Source organism: Xenopus laevis, chromosome 9_10L (assembly GCF_017654675.1).
Source record: "Xenopus laevis strain J_2021 chromosome 9_10L, Xenopus_laevis_v10.1, whole genome shotgun sequence".
NCBI classification, from domain to species: Eukaryota; Metazoa; Chordata; class Amphibia; order Anura; family Pipidae; genus Xenopus; species Xenopus laevis.
In genome coordinates this window covers 71,211,008-71,235,676 of record NC_054387.1, presented here as the reverse complement: position 1 = coordinate 71,235,676, position 24,669 = coordinate 71,211,008, and the positions used below count along the sequence as shown (strand labels likewise).

The window sequence follows — 24,669 nt, the reverse complement described above, 5'->3', positions numbered from 1 at the left end:
ATTGTCTCCATAGTTACCAGTCTTAATAGAGAGACCAAGGAATAAATTGACATTAAAACAGTAGCTCCTTCCATTGCACGTATGGATGGATGGCCCAGAACTGCACCGCTCTCACAAACATCAAAAGTTGCATTGGAAGCGACCGATCTTAACCCCTTTGGAACCCCTGCTGCTTCACATGGAATATGCTTTGCTAATGCAAGCAAATAATGCATGTGGCTGTGCTGAGATGCAAGTAGCCCTGCATGGGATTTGCTTCTCTCTATTTATGGAGGTTACCTTGGGTTCCAGCGAGTCTCCCTTCCCATCAGCTTTAATACACCAGGGATACAGACTTGGCAGGTGCAGAACAACGGCTGTGCCATTTATGCAGAGCATGTTAATTTCACCTTCAAAAAAGATATGAAAGTAAAAGAACATACCTAACATAAATATACAGACTTCATATAGTTGCATCTATGTCCACAACTGGGATTTCTGCTGTAGTCTTTGGTTTGGTAGATGTATTTTCCATAAACTTCCAGGCAATGGTTCCATCTGGTGGCCATAACTAGAGGTCACTCTTTTATTGATACACAGACTAACCCCAGCATTGTCAGTTACCATATGGGTTTTACTTTGCTTTGAACTGGTGGACAGCATAAAGCCACAAGAGGGAGACTATGCTCTATCAACTCCACTTACACTGCATTTAGAGATCTGTATCCCCATATTTATTCCGATCTGATCTTATTATTACATGTATATGCATACTTATTTGTCTCTCGTTTGCATAATGCTGATTTGATTGCATGCCATTCTTAATTAGGAGTGAGGATTTATGCCCCTCCTCCTCCTCGATGAGTTTATAGCATAGACAGCTGTAGTCAAATAACTTGCCCCTGCTTTCTGACCTACAAAACAATGGTAAATAAGACTGATCATTCCCAGATAACAGTTCCTCTTGGGTTCTCTACACTCAAGCAACCCTTAAGTTTCAGGGTCTGCTGTCTGTTTACTTGCCCCCATGGTTCATAGTCTTGTGTCCAGTCTATACTGTATAGGTGGTTACATGGATGCTTTTCCATTACGATTTCTGATTACATCAGGAAGGAGCGAGAGACGCTCTGCATGTAGGGTTGCCACCTTTTCTGGAAAAAATGCCGGCCTTCCTATATATTTATCTTACCGGCCAGGCCGGTAAAATACCAGCCAGTTAGCATCCCTATCTGCATGTGATACCACGGAAGGTTTTGTCTGATTAGTGCTCAAGAGCATCTGAAAGCTATCAGTTCCATGTGCCTGACCTGCACATTTCTACCCCTGCTCACAATCTACTGGTGCACTTTACTTTGTTTTGCAGTGATTCATGGTGACAAGTCTTGCTCTTTTGCCTGTACCTTCTCTCTCTGGGAGATGCATCCAAGAGATAAATTCCATCTGAGATGTATATTGTGTAACTATATATGTATTTCCAGGAACTCTGCTCTCATCTGGGCGCAAATTCCTATAAATGGGATACTTATCATTATGTGAGCATCTGCCTAATGCTGAGCTCTCTCCTGGTGCAAGTCGCTAAGTGCTCGGGGGGGGGGCATTTTTTTTAGTCTGCACCTCCAGCGGAATACATTTTTTAAGGTACAATTATTTTTTGTGTATAATAATAGGGCCCACAAACCAACTGTTGCAAGAGGTCCCTCAAATGAAAAACCTGCTTGCTTTAATTGTACTGATATGCTGTTTAGGAATCATTTGCGACCATTATCGCATTTTGGCCTGAAACTTTAATAGTAGGGAGCACCAAAAGAGTCTGTTTCAGGAAGGTTCCCTTTAACTCTTTAAATGCATGGCTCTTTTGATCCTGCTGGCCCATATGATGCCAGTTGACACATGATGTGGCATACATGAAAAGGGAACCCGGAAATGTAGAATCTATACCGCTGCTGCAATGTTGCTTAGATACCTAAGCTGCACTGTATCCAACCTTCTGATATAGTGTTGGTAGACAGGTTTCCTACTAGGGAATTTTCTTGCATTTGTAGTTAAACATGTGCTGCCCCATTTTTGAGAGATGGGAAGGGTCATTTGTTTTGACCCCAGATGCAAGTGCATGAGCACTTAGGGTTGAAGACACATGGAGCTTCTAGTAGAAGCTTCTTGTCACTGCTACAAAAGAGACAATATTGATAATTGGCTTTGCTAAGACACTATGGGGCCGATTCACTAAGCTCGAGTGAAGGATTCGAATGAAAAATACTTCGAATTTCGAAGTATTTTTTTGGTACTTCGACCATCGAATTGGTTAAATTCGTTCGAATTCGAACGAAATCGAACGAATCGAACGAAAAATCGTTCGACTATTCGACCATTCGATAGTCGAAGTACTTGCCCTTTAAAAAAAACTTCGACCCCCTACTTCGGCAGGTAAAACCTACCGAAGTCAATGTTAGCCTATGGGGAAGGTCCCCATAGGTTTGCTAATCTTTTTTTGATCGAAGGATTTTCCTTCGATCGTTGAATTAAAATCGTTCGAATCGTTCGATTCGAACGATTTAATCGTTCGATCGAACGAAAAATCCTTCGCTCGATCGATCGCAGGATTAGCGCTAAATCCTTCGACTTCGATATTCGAAGTCGAAGGATTTCAATTCGAGGGTCGAATTTCGAAGTATTTTTAACTTCGAAATTCGACCCTTAGTGAATCTGCCCCTAAGTGTGTTTTAGCAGAGGCAATTCTCAGTAGGGTCTATGGCAATGTATTTTTTTAGCCACAAAACATAAAAATACCCTGACATAGACAATCTTAGCAAAGTCAATTATCACCATTGTGTATTGTAGTCGTGACAAGTAGCTGCTACTAGAAGCTTCTGTGTCTTCATCCTAAGGGGCACAAAATCCAGCACTAGGTGCAAAGAACACCACCAGTGGGCATGAAGCCAGCACAAATTAGGGAAAGAGTTGGGGTCAGGACACATATTTATCTCCCAGGGCCAACAGCACATCTGGGCGAATGGAGTGCAATGACTTACAGCAATTTTTCAACATTCAGGGCACAATGAAAAAAGTGCAAACAAACATGGTGCATTGTGCCCATTTTTGTACTTGGCACCCATGCACAAAGTAAATTACTTCTTTAAAGTGCAATAAAATACAGTGTAGAAGGTTTGCATTACCTTTAAACCAGTTAACCCTCAAAGTGCCGAAAACAGTGCATAGTATCTGAAGCACTGTAGCACATTCCTGTAATAAGCCAGCCAATATAATGGACAAACATGCACACATGAATGTACCTCTTGTGCCTAAAAAAAGGTTTCTTCTGTCCTTGCAGTGTGATCTGTTAAATCATATTTTAAAATCTACTGTAAAGCCTCATGTCAGCAGCCAAATACACAGCCCCATAAAATTTTACAGAGGTGTAAAGTGTGCTGAGAGGTCACCGGTAGTATAAATTTCATTTTGCATCCGCTTGCATCGTGCCTTTATTTATTCAGCCTGAAGTAAGTGTCAGCCTTGCTGTTCCACATCCATTCTACATAAATTATGCACAAATAGCATCAAGGCTGCTTATGGTAATGATGATCATAATTAATGTGACATATAAAGCCAAAGGCAGCAGACTAATTGCCTTGCTTCTTTATGTTGCAGGACAGGTAAAATGCGCCTCCTTCTGCTTCAAAGATTTGCTTTCTTTATACGAAACAACCACGGGAAAAGCCTCTCGCTTCGAATCCTCTGTTAAAAAAAACTCTTCATTTGGGTCTTTTTTTTTTTCTCATTGATTTTCTGGATTATTTTAAATGTTTTTGCTCCATTTTTGCTGAGTGAGATTCATATATCTGGCCATCCATAACCCATAAAGCCTATTTTTTAATTGCTAATGAAGTGAGGGGGGGAGGAAAATCAATACTCTTCTTGACAAGGCATTCATTCTTAGATTGTCTTATTTGTGATCAAAATAATATATTCCCTGTTGGTAAAATTACCCAGCTGGATCCTTTACATATGAAGATAAATGTAACTGATCTATTATTCTTTTCTTCAACCCACAAGCGTCCAAGGACACAGAAACACATAAAAACACTCCGTTCTATGTCAGATATGTAACAATTACAATAACAATATCAATAAGTGGGAAGTCCATCCAAGAACCGTATTTTGCAGAATGAAAGAAAATATGATTTTAAAGCAACTTACATTAATTTAAAAAAAAAAACAGTCGTTTTAAAATAAACGTCATTTGCTCAACTCATGTTGTCTCTAACGTGTCTGAATGATATAAAAGTTAGGGGCCATAGGGGCTGCCTAAGGGGGTGGGCTCTGAATTTAACCAGAGCTTTTGTTGAATTAGAGATGTGTGGGCTGGCCCAAAATCCCCAGAACTTGCAGGTATACCCTTTAGTCAAGACAGTTTGGGATGACATCCACACATTGTTTGTGAGTTGTGGATGGGGGGCATTGTTTGCGAGTCATGGGTAAACCCCCCCCCCGATCTTACTGTGCTCCATTCTCGTCTCAGTTGGCCTGTGTTAATAGGTACAGTATGTGCCTGCTCTGCCCTGCCCCATTCTTAAAGGGGTTGTTCACTTTAAATTAACGTTTAGTATGTTGTATAGATTGATATTCTGAGACAATTTGCATTTGGTTTTCATTTTCTATTATTTGTTTTTTTGAGTTATTTATCTTTTTATTCAGCAGTTCTCCAGTTTGCAATTACAGCAATCTGGGTGCTAAGGCCCAATTACCCTAGCAACCATGCATTGATTTGAATATAAGACTGGAATATGAATAGGAGAGGGACTGAACAGAAAGATGAGAAACAAAAAGTAGCAATAACAATACATGTGTAGCCTTGTAGAGCATTTATCCTTGCAGAGCAGAGCAGATTTTTAGATGGAATCAGTAAGCCCCCTTTTGAAAGGTGGAAAGAGTCAGAAGAAGGAGGCAAATAATTCAATAACTGTAAACATTAAAAACTGAAGAATTCAAAAGTTGCCTAGAATTAGCCATTCTATAACATACTAAAAGTTAACTTAAAGGTGAACCACCCCTTTTAAACAGATATGCGTTTGGGAACAGGTCTATTGATACCAGTGACTCAGGGTCAGGATTGGGTGTGAGCTGGAAGCTGGCAGGTAAGGGTCGGGTTGACTGTCAACCCCCAGTAGTAAAAATCAGGAAACCTATTCAGTTGTAAATAGTGCACTGGAATTCAGCAGGGACTTTGCCGTGACCTTTAGTTACAGCTCAGATTTCATTTTCCTTTAAAAGCACAGACACTTCTTAATGACTGTAAAAAAGTTGCTTATAATTACATTTTCTTTCATTATGCATTATGCACAAAACCAGTTTTGGAGAAGTTTTTTTTAATTTTTTTATTGTTAATGGCATTTCTATAAGCCAGGACTGAGTTGAGTGAACTTGCAAGTGTTTACAAACAGTCAGTGATGGTATTATTAAGCAAGAGAAACTTCAAAGCTGAAACCATTCTTTTGATCCCGCTACATTTTACATGCCGTTGTATCACAAATGGTATTATTTTTAGTTGTTCCAGATGATATCGCAGCCTCTTCTCATTCCTGGCTACATGGAGATAATCAATAACGGCCTTTGGCTTGTGTGACCTGTAGGACAGCACAGCAGGGATATCAACCCAGGGAAATATTATTGCTGACAGTTCTATCAAAATCCATTGGCAGATGATATTATTCTGTTGCCATATTATTGCCCACTTCTCATATTCCTCATAATTTTAAATTGTATGAAGAGGAAAATACAATTAGGATTAGGCTTTAGTTTTACAAACAATTGATACATTTTGCTTAGGGTTGGCAGCAGTGTTGCACAAGCTACTCAGACAGAGCCACAAGGATGTGTGGGTGCCCTGCCTAACCACCCTCCATTTGTATCAAATCAGTAACACACAAACTTACAGTAACTTGGATATTATTGAAGGGGATGTACACACTGTTGTTCAACCTTAGGTTATCCAACTGTTGTTAGACTAAAACTAGAGATGTCCATTGAGGGGGAGACTTAAGGCCCCCATACTTGGACAGATATAAGCTGCAGACAGAAAACAGGGGTTCTGACCGCCCCTTTTTCTCTTCATTGTGATCCAATTGTTGGGCCCTAGGTTCTACAATCGGATTAGCTCGATATCACCCACCTGAAGGCGAGCGGATCTCCATATGTATGGCAAGCGTAAAGGAAAACAATAACCCAAAAATGAATACTTGAGCAACAGATAGTTAAATCAAATTAAGTGGTAAATTAAAGTATCTTACCAAACTGGAATATAAAGATAAGTAAAAATATTGCCCTTTTACATCTCTTGCCTTAAACCACCATTTCGTGATGGTCTGTGTGCTGCCTCAGAGATCACCTGCGCAGAAATACTACAGCTCTAACTGTAACAGGAAGAAATGTGGAAGCAAAAGACAGAGCTTTGGGGCATGTTTACTAACATTGAAGATAAATATCTGGAGAGAGTTCTGGAGATGTTGCCCATAGCAACCAATCAGATCTTTGCTTTTGTTTTCTAACTTATAGGTTACTGTTTAAATCGAATTGCTTATTGGCAACATCTCTAGAAATCTATCCAGATATTTATCTCCAATGTTAGTAAACATGCCCCTTTGTCTGTTAATTGGCTTGTGTGACCTAACGTATGGTATGTTTGTGTGCACCGTGAATCCTAGGATCCCAAGGGGCAGGCCTTATTTTTTAAGATACACAAAGTTTTGTGGCAGCGCACACCGGCATCAAGAGGAATCGCCCACGCAAGGTTATGGTTAAAAAGGTATAACATCTAGCGTCTGAAAACCCCCTGTACTTTGTAATTGATTGACTGCGTAAATTTTATTAGAAGCGCTGAATTGGAGAATTATTTTTTAAAATGGCAATTTTGTATTTATGATTACCCAATGGCCCATACTACTAAAAAACGTATACTTTTATGAAAATGGTTTATTTACCTGAAGCAGGGTTTTACATATGAGCTGTTTTATTTTTATAGAAACCTAGATTGGGGGGTAGAGTTTTTCTTTAAAGGCAGATGCCTTGGCCCTGAGCTTGAAAAAGGCAGTGGGGGAGATGCTCATGGCAGAATTATTGCTTATTGATACCTCCATCAAGATGTGTAAAGCACTGTAGGAGCTGTAGTTCAGCAACATCAGAATAGAGTTTTAAAGGAGAAACAAACCCCTTATTAAAAAAACCCTACCCCACACCCCACATAGGGGCAAGGGCGAAGTGACTAACGCTGGCGAAAATTCGCCAGTGTGAAGTAATTTCGCAAATTTACCCTGGCAAAAATTCTGCAGCAATGCTGATAGCCTAGCCCAACTTTGCACCCTAACGCTGGTGAAGTTGCACTCTGGCGAAGGGGATGAAAATACGCAATTTACTAACATTGGTATTTTTCTGAACGTGACCTCCTTTGCCAGAGTTTACTTCGCCAGGTTAGAGCAGGCCAAGTGCAATAGAGTAGATAGGAATTTTTTAAAAAAAAAGTTGAAAAATTTTCTAAGTCCCAGTTGAAATTTTTTCTAAGGCTGATAGGCTGATAGGCTGATAGGCTGAAAAAGATCAAAATTTTTTTTTAGGGTGCCCACCTTCCCCCCTACATTTGTGGCACCTTAACTATACTGGGGGCACATGTGTAGGGCATTAGAACACCTAAATAAACATTTATTAAGTTTCCCTGGACTTGTGTAGTGTTCTGTATGCGCTGCTGCATACGCATCCATTGAAATTCAAATTTGGCGACGTATGTAAATTATCCTTCGCTAGCGCAACTTCGGACCGGTCATCGTAATTTCGCTAGCGCAACTTCGGAAACGATCGGTAACTTGTGCGGAACTTCGGATCTTCGTGAATTTGAGATGTCCTGACGGATCTATGCCTGGCGAAGTTCGGTGAAGTGTGGCGAAGACGACGCTGGCGGATCTACGGAGGTAAGTAAATTTGCCCCAAAGACCTCCCCTCCCTCCTCACCCTCAGCATAGCTGCTCCCCCCCCCCGGCCAAGGAGTCCACGGCAGCCATCTTCCGGGTCTTCGTGTGTTCTTCCGGAGCTTCTGCAATTTCCGTCAATTTCAGCACATTCGCAGTTGTCGCAGACCAGGAAACTGCTCCAAATGCGCATGTGCCGATCCGCCTGTCTCATTCTCAGATTACCGAAGACTCGGAAAATGGCTGCCATGAACTCTGATCCCTGAATCTGCACCGAGGGGGTAAGTAAAAAGTTAGGGGCATTTGCCCAGGGTAGCAGCCAGGCTGGGGGGGAGGAGGGGTTCCATGTGGGGTGGGGTAGTGTTTTTTAAATAAGGGGTTTGTTTCTCCTTTAAGAATGAAGGCTGATGGGGAAATTTGTCGACAAATCTTCATGCTTATGTATTGGCAATAATTGAAATGCCGGTGGTAAAGCTTACACGTTGCTTTGTTCTTTTGAATCCACCCGAAGTTGCCCTTAAAGGAAACTTTGGGCTACTTTGCAACGTCTACGTTTTATCACCAGTGATTTCAATTATTGCCAGTGGAGACGCATTTGTGGGAAATTTGTCACCCACATTCGTGCATTTTAACATGGAAGACAAATCTTCCTGTCAGTCATGGCCCTAAAGCAACACTAGGAGACCCTTCTCTTTATTCATTTGATCTTTACTGGAAGAGTTCTATATTGACTTTGACATATAAGCAAGCCAATAGTGTACTGTGATGCCCAGTAATGACTGCCATAAAGTTGGTTGGAATCTGTCTATCTTTGGGCTGTCTTCTAGTGATGTGGCAGTTGACTGCTCAACCCACACCCGATCATAACCAAACCTCTCCCAGCCTGACCTGGCGAGCCATTGTTCTTTATGTACCAACAGTCAGGGCAGGAGCAAGTATATAAATAAGCGATGGCAACCAGGCAGATGAGGGCACTACTTCACGCACTGATGTTGCAGGCATGGAGGGACATTGGCAAATTTGGTCCTGCACCCTCTAGGAAAGTGATTAACCTGCTAGACTGTGCAATGAGTACAGTGTAGTTCACATGTACTAATCTGCTAGACTGTGCAATGGGTACAATGTAGTTCACCTGTACATTTTGCTATGTTATCGCTTGCCCTATTCTTGGCAACTTTTCTTCAATTTTATTATGGTTTTTGAACTTCTACCTTTTAAATGGCAGAGGTGGGGTCACCCCGGGGGCCAACAAACAATTGCTCTGTAAGGCTAAAGTTTTGTTGTTATTGCTACTTTGTATAACTTATATTTCTATTCAGGCCTTCTCCTATTCATCTTCCACTCTCTCATTCAAAGCACTGATCTGATTGCTAGGGTAAATTGGACTTTAGCAACTGAATAGATGTTGAAGCTCATAAGACAAAACCACAAAAACCAAAAGTTAATTTAAAGGTGAACAACCCCTTTAACGAATTGGAGAGATATGTGAATGATTACCTTCTTATCACAAAAATTAAACAAGTTTTCATTTTGATATACTTAATTCTTTTAACATTGTATAGAGGAAATACTCTGCTTAAAATGTATTGTGTATTAAAGGAACGGCATGCATATTTATTAGAGACCCCTGAGTGTTTTGTGCAGTTCACAAGCAATGGCTGAGATTTCCATATTGATTTCTTCCCAAATATAGGCTGCGAGTGAAGCATTTTAAAAGGAATTTTATCATCAAATGGTTTCTGTGATGCAGATATTCTCTGGGGATATTCCAGAAGGGTCTGGAAGTTATTGACCCTTGTGGTTTGGCCTCCAGGCTATTCAGTCAGATACCGTGCAGATCAGGTTGCATGTGGCCATTGTTACAGGTATAATTTCCACAACTACAAAACTTCTGCCAATATAATAACTGCAACTATACATTGGAGGATTTAGGAACATGGGTCAGACTTGGCACCAATACTGTAGCCAACAGCAACCAATCAGAAATTCATTTTTTATTAGTAAAAAGAGACCAATCAATGCTAATTGCTAACAGACCTGGGCTATGACTCTGAGGTGAATCTATAACAATAGGTGAATATAGCCAAATACTGCACAGAGGCACATGATTAAGAGACAGACAGACAGACAAACCGATAGGTTATGCTTTTGACAAATAAAGAAAGGTTGTTTTGAATTTTGATAAAATAATAGCAGGTAAATTGATAAGTAGTCAGGCGATAATGTTGGCGTTTGAAAGCACATGCTAAGAATAATATTATTGTTGTGCTGATTATAGTCATCAGGGAGTAAAGTTTGCCATACACTGGCTAATAAAAGCTGTAGACAGACGTCTGCAGTTTATTTGGGCCATGTATAGGGCTCTCCAAAAGGCTTTCCAGACAAATATCTGGCAAAAAATCAGACAGATTTAAAATTCCCATTGGAGCGAGGACCTCACTCTGATTGCCTTTATTCCCATTGTTGTGGTCCAATCGGGCACAACGGTCGAATCAGCCTAATATGGCCTATTTCAAGGTGGGCATACCCAGCCGGAAAGATCCACTCGTTTGGGGAGGTTACCAAGTGTATGGGTAGCTTTTAGTCACATTGCACCTTCACAGAAATGCACAGCTTGGGAGACTTCAAGATATGAACTCTGAGCCAGTGTGTGTCTGTGACTACCAGTCAGTTTTGTGCTGCTCAGAGAGAGAGAGAGAACTCATGTGTCATTGAAATGAAATGCTTTGCAGGGGCTGCTTGGTTCCAGTTTTTAATGAAATTACTAAGTGTGTTGTAGTGAAATGATTAAAATCTGTATTCCGGGAATGTGGCAGCAAAAAAAAAAAAAATCAATAAATGCAAGCACAGCTGCTGTGAGGATGGGAGCGCTTTCAGGGAAATAAATACAAGGGAAAAAGGAATATTAATTGCAAATATGTGTCTGTGTTTTAATCAGGTCCTGGGCGAGTCCCGCCTTCTGTTTTATATATATTTATATATAGTTGTATTTTGTACCCAAGGTTTTTTTTTAACGTTAAAGCTCCTATTAAGGCAGGATTTGTTTTGCGTGCCCTTCCCCCAGTGTTTGTGGATGGCAATGCCTCTCGCACTTATTATGTTACCAAATGACCGAGGGACGCCTGACATTCTCATCGCATGCAAAAAAGGCCTCTCTTCTTCTAATGAAGCGGCTTTGTGCTTTCTCCCCATGTGTTAATACTAATGAAGATCCTCCGGCGCAATTAAAATCGCAGCCCGTGGGCGAAACAAACACAAAACAAAATACACAACATAAAAGAAATTCCATTTACAAACACAAGAGAAACATCCCTTGGAAAAAAATATTCGATTTTTAATGCGTAGAATGCAACCGCAGCTGTTTTTTTTTTTTATTTCGAAGCATGGAAGTTCCTTTGTTTTCTGTGTACTTTAACCCTGCACCAATTTTACTGCTGACCCCAAAAAAAAACACGGGAACACGTGGGAAGTTTAAAGGGTTTATATAGATGGGAGGTGACCTTTTTTTTCTTTAGTAAATTGCCCAGCACTAGAGAGGCAGAGAAGGAGGAGGCTATGATTTCCTATTACGATAGAAAATGAACATTAGTCAGGTATTTATTACCAGGCAGGTCCAGCATTCATGCGCACACTGGCACACGGTGCGATCACCGTACAAGCCATTACTCACGCGCCTGCGACTGCTTTTCTGCTGAACACTAATATTTTCTTCCCTCAATGACCTTTTATTAGATTTTCTCCGCCGCATCCTCCCAACAATATCACTTACACGCAGGGTAATAAAGGCCGTTTATCAAGGGCCCCAACCAGCGCAATACTGTATTCCCTTATAATGACATTGTGCTACAGTTTTGGTTTATAGGGCTAAAAAAAAAACAACAGGTTTGCCTTGAGATTGGATAAAATGTAGAAAACATCATAGGCAGAGACGGTGAATTCTCTTGTCAGTTATGACTGCCAGTCTCTTTAACATGCAGGGGGTCACAAGCCAGAGGGGGCCTGGTATGAAGCCACAACTCTTCCCCCCCCAGCATACATCCTGCTTTTAACATTCAGAGGACCCCCCCTGGTCAGAGTGGGTGCTGCATCTGTAATTCAGAGAGCAATTGCACCTGGGAAATGGACATCATGTGTGATGTGAAGCCCCATGCCACATTAAGTAATTAAATACAAAAAAAAAAAATCTGTTTGCTCTTGGATTTCTGCTGGAGCAGCATTATTAAATGATGCGTTTTGAAAGAAAAACATGGTTTCCCACAACAGTATTCTGCCTTTAAACAAGCACATTTACAGTGATAAACATATTTACTGGAGTTTTTGCCACACCTGGTTCTCACCTTGCCTCTTGGCCTAAATGTCACTGTCCATATATTATCAAGAGTAAAGCATGCTGGGTACTCTGGTGCAATAACAGGGGCATAAGTACAGAGGTAGCAGACTCTGCATCTGGGTGGGGGCAGTGCAGCACTGACACTTTGCATGTCTCTCTAAATACAATTGCACTAAAATCCCCCGCCATATTCAAGCATATTATTATACAAGGTTAACAAATGCTGGGTGTTGTGGTCCAGCAACATCAGGGATATTTTTGTACCATCCCACCTGGAACAGGTACCTAAAGGGAACATAATATTCCATAGCAGTGCTAGGAAGAGCTAGACACAAGTGCAGGGCCCTGATGACTGAAAAACTGTTGCTAGCTCTTGTGGTGGGCTTCTGTGCTTTGTTCCCAGGGTAGGCATAAAAACCCAGTGCAAATTACAGAGGATTAAAAACATGAAGAATTAAAAACCCAGTGCAGAGTGCAGCACTGACAGGTACAAGGAGCCCTGTATTAACCCCGCCAACTTGGGTCCCACAGTGTTCCACAGTTTCCACAGTTTGCATGGTCTGTATGATACAAAGGTGGGGGAATGTCCACGTGCCCCGTTTTTATTCAGCTTCACTGAACATACAGACTAAGTGGGTACAACTCTGTTCTCTAATCTAGGAAATCCAACAGCTGCAACTATCAAGTGTGGGGGAAGGTGCAAAATGCAAAAAAACATGACATTTTGTATCTATTTTGGCACAGTGCACATTTCCCAATTGTTTTATGAATGAGCCCAAATATCTTGCAGTGTCTTGGCTTTCCCTAAAATCCGCTACCAAGTTAGAATTTTCAGTGGCAAGCCAAGTGAAGGTCTGGGGTAACTCCCCCAAGTGTTCTACTAAATAATCACAGCTTTCTTTGGGGGTGCAAGCACTACAGACTGCCCTAAGCCCTGATGTTTTAGGGGGTCAGGAAGACAGAAGTTATAGGCATCAGAAAAGCAAAGAAATGTAATTGTGGTTGAAAGATTTTCTTGGGAAGACTACAGTATGGCAAGGCAAGATCATGTCAGGGGAGGGGCTGTATTACTAGTGCATGTAGCAAGGCAATATGTGGAAAGGGTATTGAGCAGGTGTCCAATTGTTTCCATTAAACTACTACATATGTTTAATTGTTGTAATAATGTCTAATTCTGTAATAAAACAAATATTGGAGTCACACAAATTCTTTTGAGGGATTTGACTTGTTGCACAGCCCTAGGACAGAATGTGTAATTATAGATAGAATGTGTTATTATTGTGTAATATGTTGGAATATACAAATCTACACACTATATTCTGCATCCCAGGTCCTGGAATTCCAACCCCCCCCCCAAAATTTGCTGCCATAGGATCTTTAACCAGCAGATGGCATTGTATAGACATTCCATTTGCTGCATTTAAAATACCATATAGCATGCTTTTTTTTGGCTATTAAAGAATTCTGAAAGTTGTAGTTCAACAACAGCAGGATGTCACCTCTGAAGCAGGGCATGAATCAGTTTCTTTTTTTAATGCAAACTCTGTATATGTAACATGTGAATGATCCAGCATAATACACAACTGTATACAAAAAGATGGGCAAGAATAACAGTCTACCCATCCGATCCCCAGATTGACATAATCCAGGACCCAACTCAAACTTGAAGAATATTGGGGATGTACATTGTTGTTAGCTTGTTTGGTTGGTGAACAAGAGTATTATATTGTTGTGAGCTTGTTTCTCCGCATTGTTGCAAGCTTGCTTGCCTTGGGTACAGTAGAGTGTTATATTGCTGTGAGCTTGTTTGGCTGGTGTACAGTAGGGAAGTATATTGCTGTGAGCTTGTTTGGCTGGTGTAAAGCAGATAAATTGTTGCGAGCTTGTTTCTGTACAGCAGAATATATTATATTGTTGCTGCGAGCTTGTTGGCTGACGTCACTTCGGGTTCCTGGAGCTTTTGCCTTGAAGTGAAGCTGAATAATAAACCTTGGGAAGAATCTCCTTCAATCTGCTGCACAGACACAGACACACAGTGAGGAAGCAGCACGGTTCCACCCTCTGCCTTTATGTCCCTTCCCAGTGCTCCTGGGGAAGAAGGAACGGGCACACACAGCAGATTCCCCCTCCATCACTTTCCCCAAAAAGTATCCCCGTCCCCGACACTGGAAAGAAAGACCCAGGGACCCCCTAATCACTGCGGGATTGAAGGTGAGTTCTCGGGGGGGGGGGCTTGTTTATTATCAACAGAGTCCGTGGGGGAGAAGAATCGGAGGGCTGTGACATGAGAGGGGATGAAGTTATCGGGGCTATTAGTTCGGTGGTATCGCAGTGTGACGAGAGTGGGACCCTCGGAATTATCTGGGCCCCTTGTGTGTTAGGGGGATTGTGAGTAGAGTAGGCCCCCCCTCCCCGTCGGTTTAAATGGGGAAGACCCTCTCCCAGGCTCCCGGGGGCGGACTGCCCCTCTCTGAGGTTCTAATCGCCGGCTGTTTAGATGGATGCCTGCCGGTCTGCAGGCTGTTGGGCAAAGTTTCCCGCCGCGGGAACAGACTCTCATTTCTCCAGTGTTGTAGTGTTTGTATTATCCGCAGCCTTTTCCTCGTTCACTTCTTCCTCGTCTTGCCTCTCTGTCTGTCTTCTACACCTCTGCTTTCTTCATTATTCTGATCCCCTGTTTCATTTTAGACCCCTATTCTTCTTCCTCCGCTTGTCCTTCTTTCTGCCTCCTATAGGTCTACTACTTTTTCATCTTGTCCTTATATCTGCTTCCTATACCTCTACTCCTCTTCCTCTCCATCTTGCCCCTTCATCGTGGCTTTCTCCCTCCTCCTGTTCTACTGTCTTCCCTCATTGCTTCTTTCATGAATCCCTGATTTTCATTCTCCACCTGTCCCCATATCTCCTCCCTGGCCCTGGCTGCCTATCTTCCCTCATTTGCCCCTTTTCATCCTCCCTGAGCCTGTGCCTTCCTGCTGTATCCCTGTATTTCTTCCTCTTTTCTGTCCCCTTGCCTTCTTCCTGTCCCTCCTACCCATCCTGCCCTTATTTCCTTTTATAGCGCTCTGCTTCCCTCCTGCCATTCACCCCTTCCTACTTGCAATTGAATGTTCCTCCAGCTGACCTGGTGCTCTCCTGTCTCTGCCCATTCTTTATATCTCTCTGTGTGTGAATGTTTACCTTATCCATTTCCCCTTACCAGTTTGCACTGCAGCACCTTCCCTTCCTGATGTTTTATGGTGTCCATGGCATTAACCAACATGCATGTGTCCCCATAATAACCCCCCCCCTAATTAAGTCTTGACTGCCCCTCCCAAAGGTGACTGTGTAGACAGGTGAAAGGCACTTCAGTTCCCAAACATGCCCCAGGCTGCTGCCAAAAACATAGGCAGCCTCCCTTTAACCCTCTATTACCCAGGTGTGGTGTCCCCGCTCTCTAGTATGTTTGGTTTCAGTTTTCATTCCCACCATTTCCCTAACCTGGATTAACAACCACCCCTCCCCTTTTCTTGATATGCAGTATCCCATATTCTTTAACCCCTGTGCCTCTCTGTACCAGCACAAGGCTTCATGGTACCAGTAGTTAACTCCTTGTACCCATATATTAGTATTATTGTTACTGTGCATTATAGCACCAATGCATTACACAGCACTGCACAACAGAATCCTATCTAATGTCCACAAAGCGTGTTCCAAGTTCTTAGTGGCTGTTACTATGAGCAGAATTAGTGGAGCCACGAGTGCTGCTTTGCATGCATAAGTCTGTTTAATGCTTGGCAACATCTGCTGGTAACCTTAAACTGTGTCACCTCTTCCACTCCCCCCCATCAATGTAAAGGAACCATTCACAGCCTGGTAGCAGCAGTATGGCCCAGGGTTAAGAGGGTGTAACTACAGATAACTCCACCTTGTATGTATGTGTGTGTGTGTTTTTTTTTAATCAGTAACCTAGAGCACAGAAGTATTTTAGGTGTTAAACAAGGTAACTCTGCGTATCAGGTTCTCCTTTTCCATAAAGCACGGACACAACACTCCCAGACAAAGGATGTACATTATAGTGTAATGCAAATAGGTGACAGGGATAGGATCAGGGGTGAAAGAGGTTCTTGCACAGAGAACATCTTATCTTTTGCTGTGTCCCAGCTTTTCCCTTCTCTTCTCCACTCAGCCTTTTGTGCTGCTCCCTCACACAGAGTGGCAGCTGCAGACTGGCTGAGTTGCTGAAATGTATGCCTTTGTTTATATAACAATATCCTCCATTTTTTCTCCTCCTTTTCCCTTGCCCTCTAAACAACAAGCTTCTCGCCATCTTGAGGCTTCCTTCTTTTTCTTCCCAGATCCTTGGCAAGCAGAAAAATATAAAATTTTTAATCTCTTGGCTTCCTTTATATATACAGATTGGAAGTTTTGGGGGGGGAGATCACTGTCTCAGCCCATGTCAAGTTTCTCCAATATTTTTACCTTTCTTCTTTTCTTTTATTGTTACACTTGTCTGTTTCCAGCTTGTATACATCTTGCTAGGGACAATATATTTATTTGTTTTCTTACATGATTTTAAGCTGTGTGAGGGTGCAAACATGGCAACCGTCCTGCAACCCTGGCCAAAGGCAAAGGGTGAATTTTATGTTTGGTGAGTCTAATTTAAGACATTAGGGTCATTAACAGTTAGGAAGGCAGTATGCATAGTGCAAAAAACTGACACAAAGCACCTTGTTTTGCACTTTACACACTTTCTTCCTTGTTTAACATTGTGGCAGGTTTCTGTGCTCCGATTCAGACCTGAATACAGTAGTGCTTGCTATCAGCAGCACTGTACTTATGAGGTGTAGGAGCTATGTAGGCATACCTTTGGTGTTGGTGTTGGTATAGAAAGGCTTAACTCCTAAAGCCTTCTTTAAAATCCAATATAATCACAGGTCTAGTATATGTGGGTTCCTGCAGGGAGAGTTTGGAATTGCAGATATAGTAGGGCAAGATGGCAGCAGTAGGGAAAGATGATGGACCCATACCTCCAAACTTTACTGTTTTTCACGGGACAGTCCCAATTTTGAGAGCTCAGCCAACATTCCCGGATTGTTACTGAAATGTCCAACTTTCTCTTTGATCTCCTGCACGGAACAGCCAAAAAAAGATACAAAGTTTCTAAAACTTAATTGGCTGTTGGTAGAGAGTCCAGAATACATGGCAGGTGCACTTCGATAGATTTGTAATATTTAAGATAAGCAAAGAAACAATTGTAACTATTTAAGATAACCCGGTCTCTTGGGGAAACCGTGACTTGCAGTTTAAAGGGCAATTCACCTTCATTAGCAAAACTTTAATAGCACATAAAAAAACACAGAAATTCAAACTTTCATAACCTGCTACATTTTGTAAAATCAAAATGGGATCTATGAAGTGTCTTTGCTTTATCCCTCCAGTAAAGACAGACCAATTTGCAACAAGTGATTATATTCCCCTATTGCAGTTGGTCGTCCATAGGCTTCTTCTTCTTGATTTGCACTCTTATTTAAAGAATAGTCTAGTAGAGATCATGAATGTTGTGTGATATTTAGGTAAATTTGACTTTTCTGTGTTCCTTTTATATAAAACACAACTGTCCCAGCATGCTACTGTAGAATTATGGGAAAGTCATTATACCCAGAAAACCATTCACTTGTGTAATGGTCTATGGCTGTGCTGTCTAACTTATGACAAATAAGTGGGCCGATTATTTCTCATATAGCATATTTGGGTTCAGGTAGGGGACACAAAAATCCTTTAGAGGGTCACCAGTTGACAGCCCTGGAAACAGAGTTTTGGCTTACACCTGATTAGTGGCTCCCCTAAAGGGAAATGGGGAGCCTCATCTGATGTACAAGAGGTCACACCAGTTCTTTACAGTGTTAAATCCATGTTTAGCAGCAACACTAGTGTGTTAGCAATTCCCTATAGGAAAGGTTCCTTATAAAAACATATTGTAACCTGCGGCTACACCAGACTCATCAGCCCTTGCAAGGATGAGAACAATAAAGGGCCCTGTTCTTTAAATTGTTTTCTGAACAATAGAGTCTTCTTGTCTCATAGAAAGTTCCACCTGTCATGTGATAATCCATGAAACCTTATACAGCCCTTAAAAATCTTTTGTAGGAACCATGAAAGGCGTTGTCATGATGTATGATAGGAAACTGCTAGTTTTAAGGCAATAGCACATTGGGTGCTTTCCAGAGTTTTGTTACCTTAGCATGGGAGGAGTGCTTAAATTCACACCCCATTCAAAGTGAATGAGAATTGCCACCAATCACCATTTTTTTTTTTCAGATTCTTTAGATATTTAGACACTACACCTGAGCCCTTGCTTATAGATATTGCGCTTTTTCTCAGATAAATATAAGATATGCCCCCCAGGCTCCCCTTTGTATAGGTATACACAGAGATTATTTTGTTGCTCAAATATTTGGGAGTGCACAATCGCAGCCAATTATGTGAAAATTTAGAGATGTGAAAATGTTTAAATTGTGAAGCATCACGCGGAACAGATGGTTCTAAATTATACATGCAGGGAAATTCACTGGCCATGCCACCAGTAGCCGAGAAGGAAGCCAGAGATTATTAGATCTAGAAAATGGTATTTTGTACAGCTATATTTTCTTGCTTTTACTCAATTGAAGCATTTGTGTAGTGTTGGATCCTGGGTGGGTGCATTGAGGGGAAAAACAAGACAAAAGGATATATATTGGGTAACAATTATTAGATACAACAGCATGTACAGTACATCAGGCATGTCCAATCAGCAGCCCTCTTGCAGTTAAGTCTTTGTTATCAGTGGGTTCTGGGAGTTGTAGTTTAACAACAGAACGACAGGTTATACATCACAGGTATACAGAGTACAGAGAATACTCACACTAGCTATTACTTATTAAAAGGGTATTTGGTTTGTTTTTTTAAAAACAGTCAATTAGGTGTGAGTACATGGTATATTAACAAAACATCCCATTTTCTATAAATTTGCATTCACACATGACTTGAAGCTGCCATATCATTACTCAGTAGACTTCATTAGAGGAGCATAGTTGGTTTCGCCCACAGTGGGGTTGCTGATATAATTTATAGCAAGACTTACACCTTTTTAAAAGCCCTTGGGTTATTAACCCCAATGCCTGATTTTCTAGGGTGCTGTACAACTGCCTGAACTTCTTGACCTGGCTTATGAAGACATGCTTAGAATTTAGGTTGCTGTACAATTCTATGGGGGAAGCAAAACCCAACTTCCAGTGCTTGTTAGTGATTTGGGTCTAGAAGTTTTGGTGGGAAACCCCCACCCTTGACTACAATGCCATGAAGCACCATTCAACATGTAGTTTTAATATATGGCTACTAGATCTCTGCCATATTTATGGGTGTGAGGTACTTTATATTAGGGATGCACCGAATCCACTATTTTGGATTCGGCCGAACCCCCGAATCCTTTGCGAAAGATTCAAATTAGTGGTGGGAAGGGGAAACATTTTTTCTTTCCTTGTTTTGTGATAAAAAGTCACATGATTTCCCTCCCCACCCCTAATTTTCATATGCATATTAGGATTCGGATACTTGTTGATTTGGAAGTAATTGTTGTCCTAATAAAGATCTATACCAGGAATTACAGTTTTGATACAAGTATGCCAATGACCTTTTATGAATTTGGCAAATATTACCCGGTCCAAAGTGAATAGCTTCCCTTTAGCTTGGGGCCATATGGGTGCACCCAACTATTGCATTTGCCATCAACTGGACTAAAATCTGTTACTGACCTATGGATAGCCATAGCCTAGACTATTCCCCACAGATCCCCAGATTTTGCCAAGAGTATACAGTGGGCAAAATGCAATTTTGAGTGGAATCTTTTTTTCCCCAAAGAGCACTATTTTTTCTCAGAATTGCGGTCACAAAGGTGCGATTTTGCATTGCTTTTGATTCAGTTGCAATGCCCCTACTGCAGTTGCATCCAATTTGTTCCAATTTAACTCTATGCTTCTGGTACAGTTAAGCGAATAAGCCAAAGAACTGAGCAATGCTGAGCTCAAATATACAGGAGTTAATTTTGGAATGAAATTGGTGTTACAGGCATGACTGTGGGAAAAGTGCTGGGACTGCATCTGCACTTGCAGATGTACATAAGTCCTTTAAATGCCTCTGCTTTCCATTGTGGGTGATGCAAAATTTCTCTGGAAAGCAGAGAGATATTGAGTCTTAGACTCCATCATTTTAACATGGAAGAAGGTTAGTGAGAGAGCGTACATACATATGCCCTCTTTAATGCTGAGAATGTGTGCCATCAGGCTGCAGGCTTTGAGTGGAGTTTATGCCTGTGCAATCAAGTAACTCACTCACTGTGGAAAACATTTGCTATAACCTTACCTGTACAAAGACCCATAGTCAATCAATTCACTCTTATGCCCAACATTCTTGTATTGTTTGATGAAACAATGGGATTTATACGTAAGAAAAAAACCCTAGAAACTAAAGATTCCATGATTCATTCAGCAGAGGAATGTTACTAAGAGTCCTTTTCAAAATGGATTTGCAAGAGTGCTGACCTTTTTAAACAGAAAGTCCTTGCGTACTTCTAGATTTCTTTAGTTCTATGCAACTAATCAAAAAAAACTACAAGTCAGGATTTGAGTTATTTGGCTACCAGACAATTGTGACATCTACAAAAAACAGAAGCAACCCAAGGCCAACCAATCGGATCAATCAATTTGAGCCAGTCTGTAGGTAGCCAATTCAGGCAAAAATTTACTCATTTGATGTCAATGAACTCAATAGAGATGTGGCATGCAACACTCTCTGAATTTATGAATCTATGAATTTGACACAAAATTAAACAAACTAAACAACTCCATAGCAGTTTTACAATATGCAATTAAATAAAAATTGTGAACATATAGTAATGTAGGGATGATATTATCACTTTCATAGTTGATATGATTAGGTTAATGATATCAGCTGAGCCTGAGAGCGATCTAATGGAAAAAAATAAATAAAGTAGAATTAAATGCAATATGTAGTACGCCTGAACGACTTTTAGCCTAATAAAGTGCTTTTATTCAGGAAATATTTTGTTGCTGACCTTGTTCTCCTGTGTCGTCAAATTAATATTAATGACATTCTGCTTTTAACAGTTGGTGGAAAACAAAATAGAAAAGTAAAAAAATATAAATCTTTTTTTAATTCCCCAAATAAACTGTTCATTTGTGCCTATAAAAGACCTTATTTCCAATATTATCAGCACTCAAAATTTCAGATGCGAAAATGCGAGATGAGAACATGTCCAAATAATGTCTTGAATACATCTATTACTATCTATTCATTCAGTAGCCTCATGGGGGTAGAAAAGAAGAATGTCAATGTGACTGGATGTGCAGCTTAGCAGGTTATTGTCTTCACTGAGGTACAAGAAACTCTTTTCTGTTCTATACTGGCTAGAAAATCTAGGTATAATCAGAACTATGCCATCTACTATTGGCAGAGTGAAAGCCTTGGTAATTAACTAATTTAACCAGAAATGGGCATGATGGGGCTGCTGGTGGTGTGTACCCAGCTGGGACCGTGCTCCACTGTCAGCAGTAAATTAACCTAAATTCAATTTCAGCCAGTAAAAATTCTTAGGGGTCCTTGTTCTCCACTCCATTCATCACATCCACCTTGATATTGCTGCTATGTTGGCTGTGTTTCCTATATGTTTAGTGGAGTTGAGACTGCTGTTCTATCTTCTCACAGATTTGTTCTCCCATATATTTAGAATATCTTGCCTAATCGCTGACAGTTCCTCCTGACCTTTACCAGTTTTATATGTAAACATAGCAGAAAGGATGGTTTATGGTGATCTGTTGTGGTGGAAAATAAGCTGTCCCCTGCGGAGTAGGCTCATGCAAGTCCTCTGGAGATGAATGGGCACCGTCATCTGACTTTGTTTACTGGCCGCTGTTTTCTCCTATGGTTTTGAGGTGGAGTTCACTAGTAAGTAGTATATAGATAGATATAGTAAAGAGGGCAGCATGATATTGAACAGGATTAGTTTGAAGAACTTCTTATAAAGCACAACTTCTGAGGAAGCCATGTCACTCCTAGACTATGCTTTTATCTGTTTATCTATTTGAACTTACCATTATGAGAAGACAGCTGTTGTGTTGGCTAATGCATCAATAATGTTTGCAAATGGTAATGGCAAGTAAATGCCAGCCACAATTGAATTCCCCCTTGTGTACACCCTTTGTTCATAAGTTTTCTGCATTTTCATTGTCCCCCATTCAAGATCAGCTGACTTGTGCGCAGTTAAGATGTTTTGACTGGAAAGATCGAGAACAGCAAGCCTGCAGAAGGATTGAGAAAAACTTGCTTCACTTCCTCGCAGGTGCGGGTGGGTTTTACCAAATCCTATAACAGGCAGGTGAGCCAAGAAAAAGAAAAGAAGGATAAATACATAATTCCATTATGTACACTAAATGCCACATAGGAGGAAGAAAAAGAGGGGCGGTGGGTTTGTCTATAGTGCAACCAATTTAAATATTGCCCCCACTGTGTTTTGTTACAGTTATGGGAAATTAATCTCAGTTTTGCAACACTATAATATATATATATATCACTGCATTAACCAAATTAATACAATTATTGCAAACAGGTTTTGTAACAAGGAACAGACATGTTTGTGCAAATATTTAGACTTAATTTGTTCTACAGTGCCTTGCCTTATTTCATCCTTCCAGAAGGAAGCATGATGACAGTGTGAACTAATTGTCACATTAATATTTTTGCTATATTTTTTTTGATGGAACCTGCATTTTCTGAAGTTGAATATTCTTGTGCTACCTTCTTTATAATTAACAGCCATATAAGCTATTCTGTAATAAACATGCTAACTCCTTCCTAGAATTCTGCTTCAGTTAGTTTGGGGCTTTAGCTTTAATGTTGTCTGGCTCGTTAGGATTGCCTAAAATTTTTATATAACCCTGTGCTTTTGGCCAGACCATATATAATTTGATTGCGTGTGATAAAACTGCTCAGACGAGCCACAGGCTTTCCAATTGCCCCTTGTTGGCCTCGTTAAGCCAGTGAGACTAGCTGAACAGCCATGACGGTTTGGTTAAAATAGATATGAGAAATCAAATGCATTTTCACATCATACATTACTAGGAATTAAAATTCTACTGTCACAGTGTCTATATTAGTATTACATTTTATGATTCAATATATCTACAAGATATTATAAATAATACAGTCCATCTACTGTATGTAGCTGTCTGCAGTAATGAACTCTTGTCTTTTATTCTGTTGCAGAAAAAACACCCAAGAGAACCTTTCTTTTCTCTTAACTAATAACATGGCTTCCTGTACATTCCCATTGTTCCATATCTCTAACATGGACTGGGATGTTTGCAGATGAATAGTAATAACTGCTATTATGTTATTTTACAAGGCCTTATGTGTGTCGGACTGGCCTACCGAGATACCAGGAAAACTCCCGGTGGGCCCAAGTGTCAGTGGGCCCTCTTTCTTCTAACCATTTGGCTTGTTTCATGGTCAATAGCTACTTCTATATGGGAACTAGGGATGCACCGAATTCAGGATTCGGTTCAGTATTCGGCCGAATCTTTTGCAAAGGGTTCGGGGGTTCGGCCAAATCCAAAAAAGTGGATTCAGTGCATCACTAATGGGAACAGAGAGACTAAAGAATAATAAATAATAGAAACGAAAGAGAAGAGACATGAAAAATAGAGTTTGAGTGAGGTGAGGAAGAGGAGAAATAGTTGGAGAATGGGCCCCTGGACTGACGTTTTCTGGCGGGCCCCTGGCATCCTTGTCCGAAACTTTGTTGGGACATACTGCGCCCCATAGCAAAATCATTTTAGGTCCCACTAATCTTAGCAAGGGGAGGTAGCCATGCAAAGGCCTTAAGCATGTCTGGTCCAATACTTTAAATGAACAGTTAGGTATTAAAAATAAAAATTGGGTAAATAGATAGGCAGAGCAAAATAAAATATGTTTCTAATATAGTTAGTTAGCCAAAATGTAATCTATAAAGTGAGCAGATGTCTAACAGAAGACAACACAGCTTCCTGTTTTCAGCTCTCTAACTCTGAGTTAGTCAGAGACTTGAAGGGGGCCACATGGGACATAACGGTTCAGTGAGTTTGCAAGTGATCCTTAGCATGCAGGTCAGATTTAGAAGCAACAGTTATGGCCCATGTGCCCCCCCAAGTCATTGATTGGTTACTGACTGGTAACCAATAAGTGGAAACCATGATAGCTGCAAAGCAGGAAGTAGTGTTCTGGCTATTATGTTGGACATCCAGCCACTCCAGCCTTTATGCAGAACATTTTTGGCTAACTAAATATATTGAAAACATATTTTTATTTTCAATATCTATTTACCCAGTTTTTATTATT

General features: G+C 40.8%; 1 protein-coding gene across 6 annotated transcripts in view; it reads left to right on the top strand.

Moving 5' to 3' along the window:
- The first annotated feature begins 13,818 nt into the window (after positions 1 to 13,818).
- Positions 13,819 to 24,669, top strand: part of baz2b.L (bromodomain adjacent to zinc finger domain 2B L homeolog) — a 159,747-nt gene continuing 148,896 nt past the window's right edge. For 3 of the 6 annotated variants that reach the window (XM_041576127.1, XM_018235808.2, XM_018235809.2), the window contains exons 1-2: positions 13,819 to 14,472; positions 22,538 to 22,672. The gene's annotated coding sequence lies outside the window, so the exon portion shown is untranslated. The remainder of the gene's footprint in view (positions 14,473 to 22,537; positions 22,673 to 24,669) is intronic. The other 3 variants (XM_018235811.2, XM_041576126.1, XM_018235810.2) reach the window with 2 other exon arrangements.